Source organism: Gossypium arboreum, chromosome 12, assembly GCF_025698485.1.
Source record: "Gossypium arboreum isolate Shixiya-1 chromosome 12, ASM2569848v2, whole genome shotgun sequence".
Taxonomy (NCBI): domain Eukaryota; kingdom Viridiplantae; phylum Streptophyta; class Magnoliopsida; order Malvales; family Malvaceae; genus Gossypium; species Gossypium arboreum.
In genome coordinates this window covers 90,051,581-90,072,339 of record NC_069081.1, presented here as the reverse complement: position 1 = coordinate 90,072,339, position 20,759 = coordinate 90,051,581, and the positions used below count along the sequence as shown (strand labels likewise).

At 30.5% G+C, this 20,759-nt stretch overlaps 1 long non-coding RNA gene across 1 annotated transcript; it reads left to right on the top strand.

The window, feature by feature from the left end:
* The first annotated feature begins 19,581 nt into the window (after positions 1-19,581).
* LOC108479040 (uncharacterized) lies at positions 19,582-20,531 on the top strand. The gene is made up of 2 exons (XR_001870391.2): positions 19,582-19,884; positions 20,211-20,531. It is a non-coding gene; the product is annotated as an uncharacterized LOC108479040 (long non-coding RNA).
* The last annotated feature ends 228 nt before the right edge of the window (positions 20,532-20,759 follow it).

Below are 20,759 nucleotides of genomic sequence, written 5' to 3'. Positions count from 1 at the left end.
ATCTGCAACCAAGGCAATCATAGGGTTTTGATTGAGACACCCTGAGTCTAACCAGCCAACACCGATATAAGGGGGAAATTTTAAGAGTTAATTGCATCAAACCTCTTCAAATTATTGGCAAATTTTACTTTGGTCCATAAATTTAAAAAACATTACAATCCAATTCTTGAATTAAAGTACTGTTCCAATCGATTTATTTGATGAACTACTCAGGGTAGCTGCTTATGGTACGCTAACTCTCCATTGAGTACAAAAAACAAAACCCTTTGAGGGAGAATACTTTCAATTGTTAGGGAATTGATTGACTACTTGATGGACTACTTAATGGACAGTATTTTGAAAACTTTTCTGAAAGGAGTCGATTCTCTCAACAATATTCAATGTTAAAACTAATAACTAAATTATCGAAAAAACTTACTTAAAACAATATTTTAATTTGATTATTTTATTTAAATATTTTACAATTTAAGGATGAATTTGCAAATTAATTCTTCAGGGTTTGGTAAAATTATACCAATAAATAAATATCTAAAAATGTTTTTGTTTTATAATAATATCCACCACTCGTTTATAGTGGGATTCGAAATTGTAGCAGAATTTCTTAATTTGTTAACATTAGTGTATTTGTCCGACAAAACTTTTGGGTTATTTTCTGTCGGCAAAAAATATGTAAGAAATAAACCCTATTTGGTTAAATTGTAGAATAAATCCAACTGAGATCTAATGGATTTTTCTTAATATATTAATGCCGCCGTTGTACACATTTATCGGTTGGGCACTGCTTCCTTTCAACCTCACCTGTAATGGAAAATGATGGATCGGTAAAATATTATTAATTTCAGAAATTTTAAATGAAATGATAAAATTTAGATTTTTAACATTTCTATGAATTATTGACCTATTTAAAAATTTTCTTTTATTTTTGTGATTAAAATAAAATTCAATTTTGTTTTAAGGATTAAATTGAATTTTTAGCTATTAATGAGGGGTTAGTCTTGGAATTAACCCTTTTGTTTCATTTTAAGATGATGGTTATGTACGTGTGATATTATTATTATTATTATTATTATTATTATTATTATTAGATTTGTTTTTGTTATTAGGATTTTTTGTGATATATATTATTAGGATAATTATATACAACTTGATTAAATGCCCAGGAAAATTAGTTGAAAATTCTTCAGATATAGTCGACATGTTATAGAGTGTAGGGTTCCCCTTAATTTCTTATTGTTCTATCTTGAGCGTTTGGGAGTATTGTCTTTGCTGCACTTTGCGCATTTGGTGTTTGGTTGGTCATTGATTAAGTTGCGCTTATCATGTAACGAAGTATTGTCATTGTTGGCACTAGCGCCATTTTCATTGATCGTTTGGTGTTCGGTTGGACAGTCATGTATCTGAATATTTTTCCTTGTGTTACTTGGGCAAAAATTATTAAACGAATTTAATTGTTAAACCGAAACACTATTGTTAATTATTGAATGTCTTGATATTGTTTCATTGTTATTTTAACTGTTATTTTATGATTGTATTGCGTCTTTGGAAATTTCTATTGAATGTGACTTTCACTCATCGAATTACTGCCTAATTATATATGTCTGTATGTGATTAGAATGCTTTTATTTTAACTAAATGCATTGGTAGTTTAAAATGTATTGAATCACCACTGAGCTGTAAAAAGCTCAGTGCTCAGGTTTTTAATTATGTGCACAAGTACTAGTTGGATCGAAGAGTTCGTGATCGAGTAGCATTGTCTCAGAGTCTCTGCAATCCTTATTCATAAAGACTCGTTAATTAGAAAAGTTTAACATGTACTTGAGATTTATTAAATTGGTCGACTTGTTTACTTTGGTTGTTAGATTGAGTTCATTTAAATGATTTATTTTATTATATTTTTATTAGTTGCATGTTTAAGTTTATTTTTTAATATGCTTAAATGAGTGATTGATCGAGTGGACCGCTCTGGTGACCACAATGATGCTCTAGATCCAACGGACTTTTGAGTCGGGTTTTGGGGCGTTACATCACTAATAAACCATATTCGCTAAAAATACTATAGAGGCCCCTGTACTATAAGTTAGATTGTATTTTGCCCTTTTTACTCGAAAAATGAGTAAATTAGCCCCTATAAGTTAGATAAAAAAGCAAACTAGTCCTTTCTATTAAAATTTCATCAATTTCAATTGTTAAAAACTGGTGTAGTTGACGAAATAATCAGATAGTTACACGAAGTGTGCAACGTGTACTTCATGCCAATGAACAATGATCAATTTTTAACAATAGAAATGGATGAAATTTTAACAGAAGGACCAATTTGCTCTTTGATCAAATGTATTGTAACACCCCCTAACCCTTATCCATCGTCGGAATAGGGTTAAGAGTATTACTGAATTTTTCAGAACAACTACGAACATTAAACAAATTAAATTACATACACTTCATAAATTAATTATATTGTCCCTTGTATGGGTCCTCGAGGCCTAAAATATACGTTAGAAACAAATTGGGACTCAATCGAAAATTCAAAGAATTTTTTGTGAAATTTTAAAATTTTTCCTAAGTGCAGGGCACACACGCCCGTGTGGTCTACTGACATACCCGTGTGACCCTATGACATGCCCGTTCTTCAGGCCGTGTTCTACCACGTGTAACTCTCTGACTTACATCACACAGCCAAGTCACACGCTCGTGTGCTATGCCGTGTGCCTTACATGGCTGAGACACACACTTGTGTCTCTACCCGTGTAGAAATACCTGAGCATTCTATTTTAAAATTTTAAGTTGCAAGGGACACACGACCTAACCACACGCCCATGTGTAAGCCGTGTGCCTCACATGGTCAGGTCACACGCCCGTGTTCCAGGTCGTGTGGACTCAAAATGAGCCTTATACAACAAATTTACCAACCCTGCAAATCTTGAACAACAAACAATTCAAAATTCAATCTTTCAACCGATCCAAAACACATTCAAATACCTCTAAAACATGTCAAATTGATAAACTTAATGACCTAATCAATGTGCTCTTTTAGATACTTCTCATACTTTAACCAAAACAGTCCAATTTAGCATCTTTCAAACCATTTCTAAACTTATATCAATTTCACCCAAGGTCTATCTATTTCATACTCATATATGCATTAACTTAAATATGTCATTTATAATATCAACATGGCTTACATAAGTTCAAATATATAATTAGCCTATATTATCTTATAACATCATTTGAAATCACAACTTAAAATGACATACATGTGACATCTTAGGTACATGGCATTACCAAAAAGAAAAGTACTTCACCACTTTTGAGTTCGGGATCGATTTTGGATGCTGATTCGACAATCTGACTTTAATCTAACCTGCGCATGGAAAACAAACTGTACGCTGAGTATAAACTCAGTGGTATTTCTATAATTTAGATACTTATTAAACAAGAATTTATAATATTTATTTATATAACCACACATAAATAAAATCATTCAACAAATAATCAATTTCATAAATACATCATTCATAACACTTTCAATTCTCATATTATACTATTTCAATTTCATAATTGCTATTCAATAGCTTTTCTTAATAGGATACACCATTCAATTTTCAAATCAATATCCATTTCATGAATCCCTGATTCATGCAATTTCATGCATTTCAATTGCATATTTCATTTCATTGTCCATTCCAATCCGTATTCAATGTCATGCATTGTCAACCAATTGGCCAAATAATTTGTTTACCGTTACTAACAAGACTCGGACTTTGACGGATACACGGATCTAACCAAAACACACTAGTACGGCACTCAGTACTTAATACCTCATCGGAATTATCCAAAGTAATAATACGACACTTGTAGTGCCTCATCGACTCAAGGTCGATGTATCCTTGAACACTTCCAATCCTATGACATGGCAATTATATCCGATTCAGCCCGATACAGTTAATGAGGTATTCAATTCACTTTTCAGTTTCCAATCAATACACATTTTAATTAATCGCATAAATTCATAATTCAATACAATTCAATTTACTTTTCAATAACAAATATTCAAATTCCACAATAATCACATATTCATATCTATTTCATAACATTCCCAATCAATCCATTTCAATTGTAAAACACAATACAAATAATTCTTACCTTAATTACTTACCATAATATTTAATCAAAATCTATCAATTAATAATTAAATTTACTTTCTAATTTCTACCAATATTCATTCCAATTCAAATAATCACATATGTACGTGAAATCAATTCCATTCAATTCAATTTAATATCACAAAATCAATATCAATACTTACCTCAATGCACTTACCATACATATTAAGTAATAATTCAACAATTAATTATTAAATTCGAATTATAGAAATACAAACCGTAATTTTCTGAGTTACTCATCGTCAACTTTATCCTTTCCTTTCTTAGCCGAGGTCTCCGGCACAACGTTAGCTACGGAATTAAAACAATTAAAAATTATCAATACAACACAAATTCAAATCAATTATTTCAATTTCTATTCAACTTTTGTATAATTTTTAGTTTAGTCCTTAAATCACAACTAACTTTATTTCTTCCAAAACTATTTCCATATCTTATTCAATTTCGACTTAGACTAATTTCAACTCTCTAATTTCACCATAAAACCCTAATTTTGAAATTATTTTAATTTAGTCCCTATTACTCAAAACTTATGATTTATTTTACAATTCAATCCTTTTTCACTTCTAACTTGAAATTCTATCAATTTAACCCCTAACACTTAAATTTATTCAACATGAACAACTTCTAAAAATTTATTAACTTCTAAAATTTCAACATAAATCAAGTAGTATTTTGTTTTAGGATTCTAAAAATATCAAAATTACAAGAAAAGAGACTAAATTGACTTACCAAATTAAGCTTGAACCTTAAAACCCTAATTCTCCGTCTTTTCTTTTCTCTTTTCTTTTCTTCCTTTTTCCCTATTTTTCATTTCAACTTTCTGTTCTTCTTTTCATCTTTGTTTCTTTATTTTGTTTTATTATTATTATTTACTTTACTGTAATAATATAATAATATTTTAACATAATAATAATTCTTAAATAATAAGTAATGTATATAATTTATACAAGTATATGTACATAAATACCACAAATGTCATTGCCTATACCATACACTTGTATTTACTATATGTTTATTATATTAATTTAATATTATAATAACATAATAATTATTATTTCTTAAATAATAAGTAAATACATATATGTAATAATAAGTAAATACATATATGTATTACAGTTGTATGTATGTATTTATTATACATGTATATTTTATTACCATACAATTGTCACAATTTGGTTTATCTATTAATTTAATCCCTTCACTTTTCTCTACTCTATAATTAAACTGTTACCCTTTATTCAATTTAATCATTATATCTAATTAACCTTAATTCAAGCTAATTCACCTAACCAAAACCTAATTAAACACACAACTAACTTCGTAAATATTATCCATTTTACGAAAACAATGACCCGAAAATGTACTTTTTCGATACCCGTAAATTTTGGGTCGTTATAGGGACTAACTTGCTCATTTTTTAGTAAAGAGGCAAAATGCAATGTCACACCCTAAATTTTTATTAAAACTTGGCCACATTGGAATAGCAACCCTGGGTTATTTTCTATGTTTTAATTAGATCCTATGAAATCTTAATTGTATTGAATTGTAAAATTTAGGGAATAAATTGGGAATTGATAATGATTGTCAAATTTTTTATTTCGGAAAAGTTTGTTGGGAAATGATGGCTTGTTTCTAATGTTTCAGTGAACATATATTTTTCCTTCTTCTAACTTCTTCTCAACTATCATTTTCTCTCTTACTATTTTAGAACAAGAAACAGATGAATGAAGGGATTGAGTTACATGTTGGTGAAAAAGCAGCAGATTAGCTTAATCAAATGCGAAACTTGTGAACTAGTAACGTTCTTATACTCTTCTACATTTTTTTTTTATTTTGAAGGAAAAGAAGCATGTTAAGTAGAGAATTTACCTTGCATGTTGTTAGAACTCGATTTTCATACTTGTAAATGTCTCATGGTTGGTCATATATGGTCGTTACTATTTAGCCGACAAAGATGGAGAAGGACCAGACGACAAGGGGAAAGTCAAGCTAGTAGGTGATGCGTCCTTAAGGTATTTTACCGATGAGTCACTAAACTCAAATCTTATGTTTGTATATTGTATGTTTCTGTCTAGTGGTGGTTGGGTTATAGTCGCTGAGAGTTCACTTGCATGTTCTGTTGATGATGAATATGTTTATCTGTTATGGGATTTCTGCAGAACTGTTAATGAGTCTGTTTAGTGATACGGTACATATGCATGCTTGTTGCGAGTATGAAATTGGGGTACTTATAAATTGTATGCTAGGTAAATGTACTGATCATGTTGTTCTATTGAACTGTCCGTTGGATGTAATGTGTACTATTGTTGCGATGAAATGTTGGTATACCCTGTTGTGTGTCACTGAGCCATATGATTAGTTGTATGTGTGAATCTACTGAATGTTTGGTATATATTAACTTGATGAGAATGAATTGCATACGGTGCATGAGAGGTATGTGTTGGTTTGTGGATGAAAGAAAAAGGAGATGTCATATTGTGCACTTTATGCTACATGTTAACTAGCTTTGCGGAGGTACGATTGGAAGGTACGAAGAATGTTTATGCATGTTATTTAGCTTTACAGAGGTTCAATTGGATTGTACGGAGATATATGTGCAGAAGTATGTGATGACCCTATGAGGGTCTTCTCAAGTATGTGATTTTGCGGAGTCTAAGGCTCTAAGCCTCATGTATGTTTGTAAGTTCCACAGCCATGGGCATACACAAGTTAAGATAGTCTGCTAGACTTGTCCTAATGTTTCAAGCTAAGACAGTCCACTGGACTCGTCTTTATGTTTCAAGCTAAGACAGTCCGTTGGACTTGTCTCCAAATTTTCATACAAAGGCTATAAGCAGGACTCCACTATATGAAAGTCTGTGGGACTATCTGTTTAAGGAATCCACTTGAATGGGTCATCAATCATGAATCTGTATATATGATCCCGTATTTATGAATCCGCATATGTGATTCTACAGCCATGAACTCGTATGAAAGAATCTGCAGGGACTATTCTTCAAGCAGAAGTCCGTAAGGACTAATCGATGAGTATGGATCCACAAGTTTAAGTTCGCCAAAGTATGATTCTACAAATATAAATCCACCAAGAATGAATTTGTATGTATGAATTTACACATACGAGCTCGCAGGTGTGAGTCTGCAGGAATGTGTCCACTAAACAGTAATACGCAAGTATGAATCTGCATGTATGAATCCACCAAGTTTGACACTGTGTATAAGTCACCATGTGTGAGTCCACACGTAAAAGTCCTTCAAGTGAGAAATTTCATGCATGGGTCTTGAATGACCAATTATTGAGTGTTAGTTCACAACAATATTATTTGCCAAGATGCTCCTTACATGATCAACTGCTATAAAGAGTTATCTTGTATGAAATCAATGCAAATGCATAAGCGGAACCATCCTACAAGATAACCTAACGCACAAATGATAAAAATGAAGAACCGTGTCAATGTATAAAACCTGACAATTTGTCAATGTGAAGGATGTTAATAGTGCATCACGAATATATGCGATTTGCCCTCGTGTAAGTGATGTCAACATAAAACCAAACCGTTGAAGCCATATCATATGATAATATCATGATCGGGTATGCTATATTAATAACTCACTAAGTTCATTCAAACTTATCTAACTTCTTGTTATGTTTTTCAAGTAAAATGGACAATATGAGATGTTAGAAAGGGACTAAGCCAAAATCTGTCGAGCCTGTGTGAGCTTGTTCTCTTTAACTTTAAAATGCATATAGTGGAGGGTGACTTATAGGCTAAGCCTCAGAATCAGAAATTCTTGTAACTGAGTTTGAACAACATAGGTTGATTATTACAATTTAATGAAGTTATTGTTGTTAACCATCATTAATTCGCATGTTAATGTCTTAAACTGGAAATTAGCATGACTGTAGCATTCTTATTTGGCTGGTCGATTGGTCAAGTGTTTGAGTAGTTATATGCAATCTGACTCCTAGTATAAGGGCCTTTATGGTACTTTTACAACCATATTCGAATATCTGATACTAGTTCACAACAATGAATGCAGAATGAATGGACTTTTATATATGTTTGAATGAATTTCCATATATGTTTTTTTAAGTTTATTTATGTTCGGTTCATATTTGTTAAAAATTTTAAAATAATGTTCATCTTGGTTTATATAAAGTTATTTATGAAAAAGCTTCCGATTTGCACTTTGTTTCAACTGTTGTTCAAATAGATGTTGGAACAGATAACTTGGTTGTCTGTAAAATAGTTTTGTTCTAGTAAGGAATGAGACAAAACAAAATTTTACCAAGGTAAAACAAGAATCAAAGAAAGGAGAGAAATAACACGCAATATTTGTTGATGTAGTTCGTATTCACCAATCCTACTCTGTAGAGCCTCGTTTAAAGAATGATTTTTATTCAACAATTCAACTGAATCACCTATTGGCTAAAGCTCAAACTACCCTTGCAACAACTGTAACACCTCTAACTCGTCTCTGTTGCCGGAGGAAGGTTATGGAGCATTACTGTACAAATCAGAACATTTAACTTCAAACAGAAAAAAATTATGCAACTTCAATGTTAACTTTTAATAACTCAATTTAATTATAGTAAAAAAAATATTTATAGGTTTTAAACTGAGTTTAGAGGACCTTAAAAATAGTTTGGGAACAACCAGGAACTATTTTGAATTAAAAGAAAAAAATCTGAAAAATTTTGTAAATAAGGGTCACATGGCCGTGTGACAAAGGCCAGCCCGTATGGCCTGAAACATGGCTGCGTGGCTATCCCACACGTCCGTGTGGCTACTCCATACGCTCGTTTACTCAGACCATGTAACTCACTGACTCGGAATACATGACCGTGTCTTAGCTTGTGTGCCAGGCCATGTGAAACTTGCACCTAAAATAATAATGACACACAGCCGTGTGATCAGACCATGTGTGACACACGACCTTATGATAGCCCGTGTCCCAGGCTGTGTGCTCCCAAAAAAACCCTTAATATAAGATAATTCATCACTCCATTCCTACAAACCAAGCCAAACTATTACCACAAGTATTCATATGATCAAAACACATTCAAACACCCTCTAAAACATACCAAATCAACTAAAATAGCTTCTTTAAAAAAGCATGCATATCATGTTTACAAACCATCAACCAAAAAGGGGCAGTAAAACACACATGGACTTGGCACCTAATCAAAACAAACTAAGATTACATTTAAGCCTTATTACATGCCAATTATAACCTTAAACAAAAGTAACCGAAAGCTACCGAAATGATGATTGGATTGTATGATTGTGCTCCAATGAAATTCCAACTGATCGAGCTTTCCAACGACTTACAAGAGAAGAAAGACAACTATGTAAACAGATAATGATAAGTAAGTTGGTAATAATCTTAAACAAAAACTTACCAATAGGCTTAATTTATAAAGTTAATGCATTTTTCCATTATCATGCTCATATGTATAACCAATTCCTATCTTCAATCACTATTCTCGCAAGTTATTGAACTTGTACATAAAACATTCAACACATATCCAATGTAGCATTATACATCTCAAGCATTTGAACAAGTAATTCCCATTTCATTCATTTAACATATGATTTACCAAAAAAATTCACTTCACTTTGATTAGAAATTTAATACTCATTGAACCAAATGAAACTACATTGGATACAAGGGAACCATGCTCACACAAAGTGTGCATGTACATTTAAATATGATCGCATCTTGTAATACTCACACGAACTGTTAAATGGGCCTGCTCACATGAGCTGTGGGTTGAGATGTTAGATTACACGATGCTGCTTATACAAGCTGTGGAGAATCCACAACAAATGCATGACCTTAGCGATCAATAGGACATCCAAGACTAACACCCGAAAATGTATAATTCCTAGTGACATGTCAGTTGTATCCTAAGTATTCATAAGGCTCAAACAGTTCATGTTTCCATATCATTCCACGATTCCCAAAATTTTACACATATTACCTTAAATTACATAAACATTACAATATCGTCCAAATAACAATTTAACAATTTATATTCAAAAGAAATTATACAAAGTACAACATTAATAAATTTTCCATCAAAATAAAAAAATTAGTTAGTTTACCATTATATGAACTTACGTCGACTAACACGATTACACAAAAAAGAACCAATAACTAATCTAAAACTTTAGCCTTTGCACGATTCAAGCCCGATTGTTGCGTATCTTGATCTAAATAATAATTTTATTCAATTAAATCATTCAAAATAAAATTAAAATAACTAAATCAAACTTATAATCCATTTTAAGGTGATTTACGAAATTACCCTTAACACTTTAACATTTGTACAATTAAGTCCTTAAATTAAAACTCACAATTTAACAACAATTTATGAAAAACCAAACTAGCCAATTTTTTTCTATGAGTTTATTGCAGCCCAAATTTTTACACCATTTCATATTATTCTCATTGCATTTTACTATTTTCTCAAATAGGTCCTTAAATCATCAAAAATCACTTAACAAAATATTTATAATTAACCTTTAAATTCAAGGATCTAACAACTAAGTTCACAAACTCACCTATCTCATTCATGGTATGTCCCTAAACTTTTAACAACTTCACAAATTAACCCTCGGTTTAACTAGATTAAGCTAAAACGAACTAAAAAACATAAAAATCATTAGAAACGGACCTCAAATTAGAAGAAAGTTGTCGAACCTTCCTTGTGTTGGGAAATATGCCCATATTTTAGTACATATGTAACTGTTTTCTATTTATTTGAACGATGAATAAATTAATAAAGTTAATTTCACATTTCACTATTATGTCTTTTGTATTTATGTCTTTTATATTTTGCATGCATAGCGAAATTGTGACAAGCAAATATTAGCTCATTGATTGTCTAAAGTTCAAACTGAAGATAAGTGGCATTGTAAAGAACATTTACATTGCGAGAAAGATAACTTACTTCAGTAAATAATCTAAACGATTCCGTAATCCTGTAAAAGACTTAAAGTGAGAATTTGATTCAAATATTGAGAAGAATTATTATGTCGCCTACAATTCTAATTGGGGAGATGGCTAGTCTTGGCTATCAGAGCAGTTGACTCCACGAGTAGAGACATAGATGTATTCATTGGTATAATGATACATTAGACTGGACCCAAGATGAATTACTTCCGAATCCGTTTGTGAATTAATTCACTTGTGATGTTCATGGTATGATTTATTCACATGTGACGTTCATGGTATGATTTACCTAAATCATGAGTTAGTCACTGACCATGTGTATGCAATTCATGTGCCTTGCTATAAGTGGAGGCTTATGCTTTAAAGATGATCGAGCTCATAGCCCGTATGTTGGGTACATGACTTGTGCATGGCGAGGCTTTACTAGTAATAGTGAAATTCATAGCTCAATTAAAGAGTTAATGATATCCTCTTATTGACATTGTGTGGACTGATAAATATGAAACATGGCCACGAGTTGTTAGTTCTCGAACAAGCAATTTATCACAATCCTTTGTTGACAGTGGTCATATTAATCATTAAGAAGACATAGTAGTGATAATGAAATAAAATAGGATTGTATTGAGTGAAAAAATTTAACTCAAATGAATCAAGGATATCATATGAGGGTAACACACACATAACGAGGCATTAGATAAAGCAGTTCGATGAATTGCTTTCGTAAAGAGTATACAATAAGGGAGTTTTCAATCATGGTACTTTTTGTGGACTGACTCCATGATTAAGTAATTGCGAATTATTGGATCAATGTTTCTAGACATAATTGTAATCGCTAGAGCCTAATTGTATATGTCCGAATGGTCCCTCCGTTAGCTCAACAAAAGCTTGATCAGACTACATTTGAATCAGAAGTAAATTCTACAATTTTGGGAATAATTTAATTGAGTCTATTTATTCGATGTGGAATTAAATTTGGTGGTTGTGAGAATTGTTCAACTAGAGAATTTGATTAAAGAATTTTCTTGAAAAATTAATTTGGAAAAGCTAAGTGATTTTTGAAAAAAATAATTTTGATCAAATAAAATTAAATTAATCAAATTAATTAAAATTAATATGATATTTTTGAAAGTTAATTTTCAAGTCAGACAATTAGCCCAATGGGTAATTGAACTTGAAAATTTGACCTAAGATCGTAAATTGGGCTTGGGAGCCCAAAACTGAGACCAAGACCCAAAAATTGGTCAAATTAGGCCGGGTATGTGAATCCGGGCCGACGATCCAACCAGTGGCTAGACCGGACCGTCAGGTCGTCATTGACCCGAATCGAACTGGCAGCAGCCAAACCTGCTCAGGGTGCCATAAGGGTGTCGCACCTGCATCACCGGACACGACAGTGCCGATGGCATTTCGGTGGCTGACGACGGTTGGTCGTCGATGGTTGAGTAGAGGAAGAGTTATATTCCTATTGAAATTCCACAGGAAAGTTTGATTTCAGATTAATTATTACGAAAATAATATTATTTTAATAGTTTAATATTAAATTTAATTTAATGTTTATCTTTATCTCGTAGATAAACATTCTATTATTTTAATAAGATATAATATTATATTAATATAATATTAAAGTAATTAAGTTTAATCTTAGTTGAATTCTCTAAACTCTCCCTATATAAAGAGAGCCTTGAGTCATTAATTACACATACACTTGAACTCAAGAGAAAGTTGTAGAGAGAAAATTTTCTAAAACTTGACCTAAAAGTTTAGAGAAATTACAAAATTACCCAACTGGTAATTTTTGTGAAAACTTTTCTGATTTCGAAGCGAGCCCACACTCAGCAAACGTAAGCTTGAGGATAACGGAGAAGACTACTAGGTCGAAGTGCTCATTTTAGACGAATCGAAAATGTATAATTTTGTTTAAGTGTTTATTACTTTAGATATCCCAAACAAGATCTTAGGAGAAATTTTTAAAACTCTAGTTTTTCCTTAAATTTATTTTCTGCTGCATTTTCCAAAACCATTTTTTTCACCTTGGTCCAAAAATGGAGTTTCTTATTAGGAAGATCATCTTAAAAAAATATATATATTTTCTTCTCTTTTTTTTTATCACCTATTATTACTATATTATTATTAAAATTCATCCAACAAATATCAAAACTTGGTCAGCAAACCGTTCACTAACCATTGATATAGTACAATTACCATTTAGGTCCCTGTATTTCTCTTTTCATGGCTATTAGGTACATTTAACTAATAGGATTTAATTTTTGTAACTTTTACAATTTAACCATTTTTACTTAATTAACTATCTGAGCATTTAAATTCTTTAACCAAAATTTATTGTGACAATACTAATCACTCATAAATATTAAATTAATAATATTTACTGACTCACTTGTCGGAATCGTGATCCAAAACCCACTATTTCTGACACCACTGAAAACGGGCAACCCCAACAAGGACTCAGATTGTTACAAATCACTCACTCAAATACCTCCCAATACAATTAATAAACCTCTTCAAATAATACTTAAAAAAATGTCAAAAATTTACCCAATGAAATAGCAAAATACAAAAGCCAAAGACACTAAAAAATTGCACAACAATGTGTGGTACAAACAACCTATTTATAGGTCTTTTCAAGTGATTAACTAGCAGTGTTTTGATAGACTTGAAACACTCATGTAAAAGCTAAGTTTATCCCATTAATTATCTTGTGTATTTATCACATAAAGACTTTTATAAGCAAGCTCTCCAACAACTTGAATTACTCTAAAAGATAAAGATAGGAATGAGTATCCACCAAAATTCAAACTCCACTCCTTCCTTTTCAAGGAAATTCCCTCATCATTTACTGTTCAATAATAGTATTCGTAATCCATTAAAAGTATTATATGCCAACGCCAAAAAAATTTGATTACTCCAAACAACTTGTTCTACTGACGTTCGAATAAGGTAGTCAAAGTTTCCAACAATTTATATTCATATTCGTTTGTTTTAGTTTAATGAACATTTTTATGAGCAATAAATGAATATATATTATACAAACATGTTATAGAACATGTTCATAAATAATGTTTATGAAAATAATAAACAAACAAATAAACATATATATATTTTTATATGTAAAATAAACAAATAAACAATTATATTATAAATAAATAAATTAAGAACACAAACAATAATAATACTAATTATATAATAATCAAACAATAAGCGAACTTTAAGCGAATGTAAATAAACTTAATTATTCATTAACATAAATAAATGGAAAAAATTATTCGTGTTTAGTTAATGTAATAAATGAACTTAAATTTTTTTTGTTCATGTTCATTCTTTTATCTTGATTGCAAGGAACAAAAATTGAACTATTCGTAAACTGTTCATAAAACAATTTGTTCATTTGCAAGCTTAATTAGATAAAAATTCAAAAAAAATATATGTGTTTCATAAACATTAATATTACAAAAAAATATAAAAGTTATAATAGTTTGTGCAATTAAACCATCTTGTTTAATTTGGAGCTCCATTTTCTTTAGGTACTCCACAAATCTATTGAAGTAACTATCTTGCATGTTTTGGTTGCCGAAGACGCGAGCCGCTTCTCTCGCTTGGAGTCCTAGTTTCTCTCCTTCATCAGACACCATTGCAAGTCTCAGAGCCTTAGCTATATCATCCCTACTAAACCACCCATCTTCACTTCTCTCTATCTCTACACCCAAACCCTTGTCGACCACAAGCCTTTGCATTCAAGGGTTGGTCTATCACAAAAGGTAGCACCACTAGAGAGTGTCCGAACTGCAACGTTTCAATAATCGAGCCCTACCCGACATGAAATAAAAAGTCCCCTATCGTATGCGATCTTCAAGTACTAGATTTTCTCGAAAGGGATGTCGATGTACGGTGGCCTCGCAACCTTGGGGCAAGTGATGCTCTTGGTTTGGTAATGGAAAGCAGGGGCGTAGCCCCCCTAAAATGTAAAATTGCATTTTAAGCCCTTAAAATTTTTTAAAAATTTTAAATTAGTAAAGGTCAAATTGTATTTTGGCCCCCCTAAAATTATAAAAATTTGATTTAATCATTTACAAATTATAAAGATATAAACTATAGAAAATTAAAATTTCATCCGGTCCCCTTATAAAATTTTCTGGCTTCGCCCCTGATGGAAAGGCCACCGTGTCAATGAGTGTTGCTATGTTTAATGGAATTTTGGGCAGTCTTTTGATGATTCCAGGGGTCGATATGAAGGAGACTTTGATACCAGCTTTGGCTAATTGTAAAGAGAGTTGAAAAAAAGGGTATCAAGTGGCCAAAAGTTGACTATAGAAGCATCATTATGTGCAGATGTGTTATGGATTCTAATGGGGGCAATCAAGATTTTGATGAGACAATAGAATCAAACCAGGCAACACCTATATAAAGGGGAAAACAAGAGTTGATTCAATCAAACCTCTTTTTAATTAATAATTGAAATTATTCTTCATTTAATCCCCAAGATTCTAACCTAAAATTCATCTCCTATCAAATTCAAGCTTAACCAAACTAGTAAATCAAAATGTCATAATTTCAATCTCCAACTAACAACCATTTACCAAAGCATATTCACCAATACATTTTCCATCAAAGAACCAATTCACATATCATTTCCATGACTTCCAAATCAAATATCCAACCATATTACTATAAGTTCCAACCAAAATTTCACCTATCCAAGTATTCCATATCACAGTATAACTTACTTATATATATCTCATTCTATCGATCAAGCTCAAATACCACTTTCAAATCACTATACTAAGCCATAAGCAACCACATCATTAACCAACAAGCACACATCTTTTATACAATTACAAAACATACAATTTTTACCAAACACTTATATATATATATACATATACAAGTACTCTTATTACATGCCACAAAATCAAAATATGACGTTTTCAAAGTCTATCAAATGAAATCCATCTTCACAAAATATGAGATCCCTAAGGCGTTACTTATAATTATTAGGTTTACATCTGATACTTTTTTTTATCCATTAATATACAATACATTTATCATCATCATTCATGTTAGATGTATTCATTAAATATGGAAATCAATTTATGATTTTCACATTTAATGAATATATTAAACAGTATTTAATAATAATGAAAAAAAAGAGAGTAATGGATTGGATCCTAAATGACGGTCAAGTTTGACTCTTGGATTTTGACAAGATTTCTCACTTAAACACATATGGATTGATGCATGTTTTTAAATATATATTTGATCTAAACTGGCATTTAATGTTAAAACTAAGAGTTAAACTAAAAAGAGGACCTAGCCGAAATGATACTTTAGTATAAAAATTTTATTTTATATCAATTTAGAATTTGATTCATAATTTGGAGAAATTTAGTAAATTATACTAAAAAGTGGTAAGGAATATATATAGAGTAAATCCAATCAAGTTTTTTATGTACAATTTTTTAGGTTGTAAGAAAATGTTTTTTAAGTCCAAAACAAACTTGCCTTTGAATATGTCTTACCATTCATTTCAAGGCATTTTAGGCCTTTTGGTACAGTAAGAATCAATGGGTCATAACAAATTGTATAATCAAATAACATATATTATAAATCATGTCACATAATATATTACAAGATATGTAATAAATACTGTAATAGAATAATTTTTTCTGTAATAACACAACTTTCCAAGAGTTGTTTTATTACACAAATTATTATATAAGTCATAAAAATTGTGTAATCCTATAATATATATTGCAATTCCTGTTACACAATATATTATGAGATATGTAATAAATATTGTAATAAAATTATATTGTTTGTAACAACACAAAACGTTACGAGAATCAATTGGTCTATTATCAAAAATATTATATAGGTGGGAAGAAATGTGTAATCTGGTAATATTTATTGTAAATCGGTGTTCACAATATATTACAAGATTTTTAATAAATACTGTAATGGGTAATACATTTTTATAATATTACGTAAGTTGTAAGAAATAGTGTAACTGGAAAATGTATTCCATAATTCCTTTTACATAATATATTGCAAGATATATAATAAATATTATAACAGATTCGGAGGATTAGTCCTTGAACTCGCTCTAGTAAATATCTTGAGAAAAAAAATAGATTATTACTTTTTGTAATGACTTATATCTTGTTAAGTAGGTAAAATCTTACTGTAAACTTATAATAGAAGTCCCCAATATTGGTTTAAATTTGTAGCAAGTTGATTTGTTAATTTGTAGACCCTATGGCCTATTGATCAAGTGTTCATAAACTTTAAGAATAGTCTATGTTCGAATTATTGTTGTACCAAAAAAAATATTGATTAATTTGTTAGATATAAAGTCATTTAGTTTGATTACCGGTTCAATTCTTACAATTCTTACAACATTACGAATAATGTTTTATACAATTTTAAATTTTTGTAACTTCTCAAATTCTCAAATTAAAAGATATTATATACTTAAATACACTTGAATACATATTTTCTTAATTATTACGATAAACCTGATACTAAATGAACAAAAACTTAATCACTAGTTACAAATCATTTCAATGAAGACAACTTCTAATTATGTTAAAAGGTTGGCACCTTTTTACTCTATCTAATCGAAAACCCGTTTTCAGATAATGTTACATAGAATAATGATTAGGTTTTCTCATGGCGATTGTTATTCTTTCTTTATATAGTAGAAATTAATGGTGTCGAAACCATTGTTATTTTGAAAAAAGGGAATCGACTTTTTCGAGTCGCCACCAATCTTTTTTATTTAGGTGTGATCGGATCACCTAATAAAATATTTTATTTTATTAAAATATCAATTTTGGCCTACGTAATTTGAGAAAAAGGGTTAGGGAGTCAGTTACTTACGAGGAAGGATTACCACCCTCGTTACGCCCAGAATCGGTACCAAATTGATTAAACAATGTCCTTATGTCTAAAATTTAAAAGATATTTTGAAATGCGATTTCTTTTAAAACATTTGAATAACTCGAATTCAACATTAATATTTCTTTGTTCCGAAGGAATAGAATATCACATCCAGCACATTAGGATACGACAACTTAAACCCTCGAAATCAAAATCACCTCATGGTTTCCAAATCTCATGTATTGAAATTTTAAAAGGGTATTCAATTATTTGGTCAAACGGTAAATCGAAACCTAGCACGTTAGGGCATGATTTCGCGAATTTCCAGACACGAAACATTGCCTTGTTTTGAGGAGTTTCCAAATAAGCAATTATAAAACCGGCTCAAAATATATTCATTTGGTTTACTTAAGGGTAAAAAGCAATCGATGTTGAGCGAAAATTTGGAATTTAAAATTTGATATAATAATAATCATACAAGCATAATATGGAGCATGAAATAAAAATACGTGATAATAATATTACATGAATAATCAAAAGTAATAAAGAAATACAAAGGAACAAATTAAGGTACAACATATCATATACTATATAAATACTAATATTAATACTCAGAAGGTCAATGAATTAAAAGACAATTTTAAAAGAAATATTATGATACAAGCAAGATGTAACAAGTAAATAAATAAATAAAGGATGAATCATGTGAAGAAAAGAAATTGGAAATCATCTATATACAACCAACAAATTACATGTAAAAAAATTTAAAACAAGTAGTGTATGAAAAAAAAATAGATAAAAATAAGGAAAATGAATAATATATCTAAGGGTAATGCATGCATGAATTTTAAAATGAATATTAGGTAAAAGGAAACTAGAATACATTCTATATAATATACCAACTTAAATAAATAATTTGCATAAAATGAAGAAAGGCTTATTGTAAAAATATATGTATATGCAGAAATAATAATATAAAAGGTTTAAAATAAACAATAATACATAATGAAATAGGGACTTTAAAAAGGGTAAATTTTATATATAGATTAAAAAAAGAAAATCTGAAACACAAATAGAGTCATTTAAGAAAATATATAAATACAAAAGAATAAAAAACAAAGATATATACCCAAAATGTATAACATATTAATGCATAAAATTATTTAAAATAAATATCATCTGAATTTTCAAAATAAAGAGATATGTATAAAAGAAAACTTCAAAATACAAATAAAATTTTATAATAGAACAATTTAAAAGTTTATATAAATGAAAAAATAACAAATTAAAACAACATAAGGTCTATGAAATAGTTTTAAAATACTATATCAAGGAAAAAAATTAAAACGAATAATAATAAAATGTATAGCAAATTTTTAAAAGGGAAAAAAAGAAAGAATTACAACGAATAAAGCATAAACTAAAAAACTCAATTGAAACCAAAATAAAATTTAAAGGACAATTTACAAATTAAGAAAATTACTAAAACAAAGTCAAAGGCTAAAGAGGGATATGCTCATATAAACAGGGATTTAAAATGAAAATATCCCAAGTCTTGAGACGTAACATTTAAGGGAGGACCTAGATGAAGTAGCGCATAAATTCCAGAGATGTTTTAAAAATAAATAAGATGCAATCAAGGCTAAATCAAAAGTCAGCGCAAATGGGGAGGGACCTAACGAAAAAATTCCCCTTTTGGTTTATGCATAAAAGAAAACTCCCCCTCCCCAAAATTATCTGTCGCGAATCAAAAGGGAAAAAAAAAGGTTTTCTCCCTTTCTACTCTGCTACCCCTTCTACTTTGCTAGGGCACAAATGGATCGGCCCCCCTGCTGCTAATCCGCCTCGATCTGGTCGGAGGAGCCACAACTAGGTACCTTCGACCCTTTTCGCTTTTTTTATATATTTTTTTAAAAAACTTCAAACACTATGTCCATTTTTGAAAAAAATTCAAAATAAACTCATGAAAAGAGAACATCAATAACAGCAACAGAAATCTAAAAAAATAAACACAACCTTTGCTTTTTGATTTCTCTGAATTCTTTTCTATATATTTGTTGATTTTTTAGATATGTATTCTTTTTTTCTGAAAAAAGAAAAAGGGAAAAAAAGTCCCTTTACAATGAAAATTTGTAGATTTTATAGCCGAATACAAGTTGTATCTTTGCTATTTTCCTGCTCAAATAGTAGGTCGTGCAGACGTAAAGGAGGAGTGCACGGACGTGGGACATGCAACGTGCGAGCCAGGGGTCGTGCACGGGGCATGCGTGGAGGTGGAGGAGGGGCTGGCCAAAGGAAGGACCTAAGTGTTAGGGTTTGCTGCTTCTGAAAAAAAAATTGGGCCATTGAGCTTTGTGTAATTGGGCCAAAATTGTGTTTTGGGACAACATTTGGGCTTTAAAAAATTTTGTATTGGACCATGTTACTATTTGTTTTTTGTTTGTTTTGTATGTGTATGGGCCCAGGCTAAAATTGAGTCTTACAAATGGCACATGATATATTATAAAAATATATTGACAAGACATGAGTAAATAATTTTTTAGGTTAAATCATTATTTAAGTCTTAAATTTGGAAACGATTTTCATATTAAGAATTAAACTTTTTTTTTCAAGTTAGTCACTCATTACTTTTGTGTTGTGTTACAACTTTTTGTGACTATTTATCAAATCATCATGGAAAATTAAGTTGTTCCTAAAAATAGAATTAGTAGAAAACGTCATGAAATAATACTTTTCTCGTGACACTTA